The 6,838-nt window shown below is 43.7% G+C and overlaps 1 pseudogene; it reads left to right on the top strand.

Annotated features, from left to right (window-relative positions):
- Positions 1-807: 807 nt before the first annotated feature.
- On the top strand, positions 808-1,466 carry LOC104984262 (annotated as a pseudogene).
- Positions 1,467-6,838: the final 5,372 nt, after the last annotated feature.

Here is a 6,838-nt window from a genome sequence, read left to right as displayed (position 1 = left end):
ATCATAGAATCTGGGCTAGGTGGGGCTCTTAAAGTGATAATTTAAATTCCTCAACAACATCACCACTGAGTAGTCTTCCTACTTGTATTTGAGCACCTCCAGCAACAGAGAGGAACATCCTTTTGAGATAAGCTATAGCATACTAGGCAATCATTTGTGTAGAAAATATATATTCATTTCCAGTGCTGCCATCACAAACTACCACAAATTAGGTGGCTTAAAACCCATGGACGGAGGAGCCTGGTAGGCTGCAGTCCATGGGGTTACTAAGAGTCGGACATGACTGAGCGACTTCACTTTCCCTTTTCACTTTCATGCATTGGAGAAGGAAATGGCAACCCACTCCAGTGTTCTTGCCTGGAGAATCCCAGGGACAGGGGAGCCTGGTGGGCTGCCATCTATGGGGTCACACAGAGTCAGACACGACTGAAGTGATTTAGCAGCAGCAGCAGCAGCAGCAGCAGCAAAACCACTGAAGTTTATTGTGTCACAGTTCTGAAGGCCAGAAGCTTGAAATCCATCACTGGCAGAGCCATGCTCCTTCTGAAACTTGTAGGGCAAAATTTTTCCTTGCTCCTAACTTCTTATTTTTGCATTGATACAACCCCCTACAAGCTTTCTTTGTATATGCAATATTCCATACATATATTTGTGTACCATACATATGTTTGTGTTGACTTTATCCCTAGCAGAATTTTTCATTCTAAGTAAAGCAAGTCTCCTTGAAAATAAAAGGAGGACTGAATTGCAGCTGAGGGCCCTGACAGCAGGGCCATGTTTATGACTCTGAAGTGAATTCCTTCCAAGATTGGCCAGCAGTGGAGAGAGACTTTGAAACAGTGTATGGAAAATTCCAGCAACTGGAAGAGCAGACCAGGAGGCTGCAAAAGGACATGAAGAGAAGCCCCAGTGCTGACTTGGCTATCAAATTGGCTGTGGAGGTGTCCTTAGACTTACTCTCTAATCCCCTCTCCAGTAAGACCAGGACTTTATGAATGTGATGGCCATCCTGGACATGGTCATGAAGTGGATGGATCCCTTTAGCCAGGGAAAGTTTAATCAGATCCAAAAGACCATGGTTGACCCCTGAAAAAGTTTGACAGTGTCTCCCAGAACCTCAACATGGTGGTGGGAAGCAGCCTTCCTATAGAGTAGGACTATAGGTGACTTCAGGACAAGATGGAGAAGTATCAGCCAAAGGAGAAGACAAGATCAGTGCTCCCCAAACTCCACCAGGCCCCAGAAGAGCTTCAGCTTGCATGGGATGACCTTGAAACCAAGATCAAACAGCTCCTGGATGAGCTACTGAGGTTCTAAAACAGCTGATTACACTCCTTCTAGCCCAGCTTTGAGTCCCTGATCCAAGAGCAGACCAGGAAATGCATAAGACCTTTGGAGACTTGACCTAACATCTTGACCAGCCTGGCCACCTGGATGAAGTTTGGGCAGCAGGAGTGGGAGACTGAGACCAAACTGAGGGAATCCAGTTGCACTCTGTCTCTGTTGTGGCTGATGACTAAATCCCTGTTTCCCTCAGAAGAGTCCTGAGATACAAGTCAGTCTCTTGAGCTTTTGACCTTTTCAAGTTTAGGCTCAGATGTCAGCACAGTGGAAGGCCCTGCCCTTGGCCCTCCAACCCATCTGCCAGGTTGGAAACAGAAGCGGCTTCTACTCTGCCTCACCAGCCCTTTGGAACAAAAATTTGGCACCAGGAAACTCAAGCAGGCTGCTCTCTCCCCACCCAATAGCAAGACCCAGGAGACATAGATAAACAGTATAGCAAACCTCCAAGGGTTTTCTTATTTCCAAACTGTCCAGAGTGCATCCTGGCCTAGAGCCAGAGCAAGCTTCTAGCTTTCAGAGGGCATGGGCATTGTCATCTCACTTGAGTGGTTGAGATGACATTTGCCTCCAAAAGAACCATCCTGGAAGTCCACCTATCCTTGCCTCCTTTCCACTTCAGATTCTTTTTCCCCACTGGGAGAGTTCTATTCTCCAAGAATGTATGTATCTGGGAATTCAGTCTTCCTTCTCAGAGCTGTGGTCCTCCAGCTTTAACAAGCTCTTCCCTCCAACCTCCTAACATGACAAAGGCTGGCTTAGCTCACTCCCATGCCTTTAGTTAAGTGTTAGAAAGTGCCCCAAGTCTTGTAGTTTCCCTGGGTAACTGGGATTCACCTCATGGAAGTATCCTACCATGCAAAATATCTTGGATGGATTCACAGCCTCAGAGTAAGAAGAGTAGGTTTTGTGCTGGCTTTAGGCTGGGCCAGAAAGAGAAGGCAGTGTCCTGAGGCTGATCTTCAGGGAAAAGGCACAAGGAACAGGCAGCCATGGTCTTTTGGGATAAAGTCTAGACACCTCACAGCTGCCAGGAAGAACAACTGTCTGAGGACGTTCAATGAAAGATGCATTTGGTTAGTGCAGCTGTGGATGACAGCAGACGTGGAACTGGGTTCCCAGGGTTTCCCGCCAGAAGCTAATGTATCTGCTCTGGGGCACTGCGTCCCGTATGGAGTTGACTGAAGACAACAAAGGAGGGGTTCAGTTCAGAAAGACAAACTACACCTTTGCAGCAGTTGGCTCAAGTAGTTAGAACTAAAATGAGAGCATGCCATTTTTGCCCACAACCCCCACTTAGGACCAATGGGGAAACACCAAATATGCTCCTGCTCAGCAATTCATAGGATGCCCATCTCCTCATCAATTTGCCTCCACCTTCCCTACACGCACAACCTCCCATCAGGATGGACCTTCCCCCTTTGCCACCATCAAGCTTTTTAACTTCTCTGCCTACCATGGTTTTGGTCTCTGCCAAATACAAACTATGGCAGTGGCAGCCTCTCTTACTGTCAATAAGCAGTGTTTGTTCTGATAACAGGCAAATTTGGCCTTAGAGTACAGAATGAAGCACAGCAAAAGCTAATAGAGTTTTGCCAAGAGAACGCACTGGTCATAGCAAACACCCTCTTCCAACAACACAAGACAGGACTCTACACATGGACATCACCAGATGGTCAATACCAGAATCAGATTGATTATATTCTTTGCAGCCAAAGATGGAGACGCTCTATACAGTCAGCAAAAACAAGACCAGGAGCTGACTGTGGCTCAGATCATGAACTCCTTATTGCCAAATTCAGACTTAAATTGAAGAAAGTAGGGAAAACCACTAGACCATTCAGGTATGACCTAAGTCAAATCCTTTACAATTATACAGTGGAAGTGAAAAATAGATTCAAGGGATTGGATCTCATAGACAGAGTGTCTGATAAACTATGGATGGAGGTTTGTGACATTGTATAGGAGAAAGGGATCAAGACCATCCCCAAGAAAAATGAATGCAAAAAAGCAAAATGTTTGTCTGAGGAGCCCTTACAAATAGCTGTGAAAGGAAGAGAAGCAAAAGGTAAAGGAGAAAAGAAAGATATACCCATTTGAATGCAGAGTTCCAAAGAACAGCAAGGAGAGATAAAGCTTTCTTCAGTAATCATTGCAAAGAAATAGAGGAAAACAATAGAATGGGAAAGACTAGAGATCACTTCAAGAAAATTAGAAATACTAAGGGAACATTTTATGCAAAGATGGGCACAATAAAGGACAAAAATGGTATGGACATAATAGAAGCAGAAGATATTAAGAAGAGGTGGCAAGAATACACAGAACTCTACAAAAAACATTTTCATGACCCCAGATAATCATGATGGTGTGCTCACTCACCTAGAGCCAGATATCCTGGAATGCAAAGTAAAGTAGGCCTTAGGAAGCTTCACTATGAACAAATCTAGTGGAGGTGATGGAATTCCAGGTTAGCTCTTTCAAATCCTGAAAGATGATGCTGTGAAAGTGCTGCACTCAATATGCCAGCAAATTTGGAAAACTCAGCAGTGGCCACAGAACTGGAAAAGGTCAGTTTTCATTCCAGTCCCAAAGAAAGGCAATGCCAAAGAATGCTCAAGCTACCACACAATTGCACTCATTTCACATGCTAGTAAAGTAATGCTCAAAATTCTGCAAGCCAGGCTTCAACAGAACATGAACTGTGAACTTCCAGATGTTGAAATTGGTTTCAGAAAGGGCAGAGGAACCAGAGGTCAAATTGCCAGCATCCACTGGATCATCGAAAAAGCAAGAGAGTCACAGAAAAACATCTATTTCTGCTTTATTGACTATGCCAAAGCCTTTGACTGTGTGGATCACCAAAAACTGTGGAAAGTTCTGAAAGAGATGGAATACCAGACCACCTAACCTGCCTCTTGAGAAATAGATATGCAGGTCAGGAAGCAACAGCTAGAACTGGACATGGAACAACAGACTGTTTCCAAATAGGGAAACGAGTACATCAAGGCTGTATATTGTCACCCTGCTTATTTAACTTCTATGCAGAGTACATCATGAGAAATCCTGGGCTGGATGAAGCAGAAGCTGGAATCAAATTTACCAGGAGAAATATCAATAACCTCAGATGTGCAGATGACACCACCCTTATGGCAGAAAGCAAAGAAGAACTAAAGAGTCTCTTGATGAAAGCAAAAGAAGAGAGTGAAAAAGTTGGCTTAAAGCTCAACATTCAGAAAACTAAGATCATGGCATCTGGTCCCATCATTTCATGGCAAATAGATGAGGAAACAGTGGAAACAGCAAGAGACTTTATTTTTTTTGGCTCCAAAATCACTGCAGACTGTGATTGCAGCCATCAAATTAAGAGACACTTACTCCTTGGCAGGAAAGTTATAACCAACCTAGACAGAAGAGACATTACTTTGCCAGCAAAGGTCCTTCTAGTCAAGTCTATGGTTTTTCCAGTGGTCATGTATGGATGTGAGAGTTGGACTATAACAAAAGCTGAGCACTGAAGATAGATGCTTTTGAACTGTGGTGTTGGATAAGACTCTTCAGAGTCCCTTGCACTGCAAAAAGATCCAAGCAGTCCATCCTAAAGGAAATCAGTCCTGATTCATTGGAAGGACTAATGCTGAAGCTGAAAGTCCCATACTTTGGCCACCTGATGTGAAGAACTGACACATTTGAACAAATGGGACCTAATCAAACTTAAAAGCTTCTGCACATCAAAGGAAACTATTAGCAAGGTGAAAAGACAGCCTTCAGAATGGGAGAAAATAATAGCAAATGAAGCAACTGACAAACAACTAATCTCAAAAATATACAAGCAACTCCTACAGCTCAACTCCAGAAAAATAAATGACCCAATCAAAAAATGGGCCAAAGAACTTAATAGACATTTCTCCAAAGAAGACATACAGATGGCTAACAAACACATGAAAAGATGCTCAACATCACTCATTATCAGAGAAATGCAAATCAAAACCACTATGAGGTACCATTTCACACCAGTCAGAATGGCTGCAATCCAAAAGTCTACAAGCAATAAATGCTGGAGAGGGTGTGGAGAAAAGGGAACCCTCTTACACTGTTGGTGGAAATGCAAACTAGTACAGCCACTATGGAGAACAGTGTGGAGATGTCTTAAAAAACTGGAAATAGAACTGCCTTATGATCCAGCAATCCCACTGCTGGGCATACACACTGAGGAAGCCAGAAGGGAAAGAGACACGTGTACCCCAATGTTCATCGCAGCACTGTTTATAATAGCCAGGACATGGAAGCAACCTAGATGTCCATCAGCAGATGAATGGATAAGACAGCTGAGGTACATATACACAACGGAGTATTACTCAGCCATTAAAAAGAATACATTTGAATCAGTTCTAATGAAGTGGATGAAACTGGAGCCTATTATACAGAGTGAAGTAAGCCAGAAAGAAAACCACCAATACAGTATACTAACGCATATATATGGAATTTAGAAAGATGGTAACAATAAGCCTGTGTACGAGACAGCAAAAGAGACACTGATGTATAGAACAGTCTTTTGGACTCTGTGGGAGAGGAAGAGGGTGGGAAGATTTGGGAGAATGGCATTGAAACATGTATAATATCATGGATGAAACGAGTTGCCAGTCCAGGTTCGATGCACGATACTGGATGCTTGGGGCTGGTGCACTGGGATGACCCAGAGGGATGGTATGGGGAGGGAGGAGGGAGGAGGGTTCAAGATGGGGAACACATATATACTTGTGATGGATTCATTTTGATATTTGGCAAAACTAATACAATTTTGTAAAGTTTAAAAATAAAATAAAATTTAAAAAAAAGAAAGAAAAGACCCTGATATTGGGAAAGATTGAAGGCAGGAGGAGAAGGGGATGACAGAGAATGAGATGGTTAGATGGCATCACTGACTCAGTAGACATGAGTTTGAGTAAACTCCAGGAGTTGGTGATGGACAGGGAGGCCTGGCTGTGCTGCATGGGGTCTCAAAGAGCGAGACACGACTGATTGACTGAACTGAACTGAACTGTTGTCATTTGGGTGGTCTTTGTGTGCCTCTACCAAGATTATTGAAATTAAAAGACGCTTACTCCTTGGAAGGAAAGTTATGACCAACCTAGATAGCATATTCAATAGCAGAGACATTACTTTGCCAACAAAGTTTCGTCTAGTCAAGGCTATGGTTTTTCCTGTGGTCATGTATGGATGTGAAAGTTGGACTGTGAAGAAGGCTGAGCACTGAAGAACTGATGCTTTTGAACTGTGGTGTTGGAGAAGACTCTTGAGAGTCCCTTGGACTGCAAGGAGATCCAACCAGTCCATTCTGAAGGAGATCAGCCCTGGGATTTCTTTGGAAGGAATGATGCTAAAGCTGAAACTCCAGTACTTTGGCCACCTCATGCGAAGAGTTGACTCATTGGAAAAGACTCTGATGCTGGGAGGGATTGGGGGGCAAGAGGAGAAGGGGACGACAGAGGATGAGATG

Source organism: Bison bison, unplaced genomic scaffold, assembly GCF_000754665.1.
Source record: "Bison bison bison isolate TAMUID 2011002044 unplaced genomic scaffold, Bison_UMD1.0 scf7180017863957, whole genome shotgun sequence".
NCBI lineage: Eukaryota > Metazoa > Chordata > Mammalia > Artiodactyla > Bovidae > Bison > Bison bison.
Note: the sequence above shows the minus strand (reverse complement) of the source record. Positions and strands in the feature narration are given on the sequence as shown.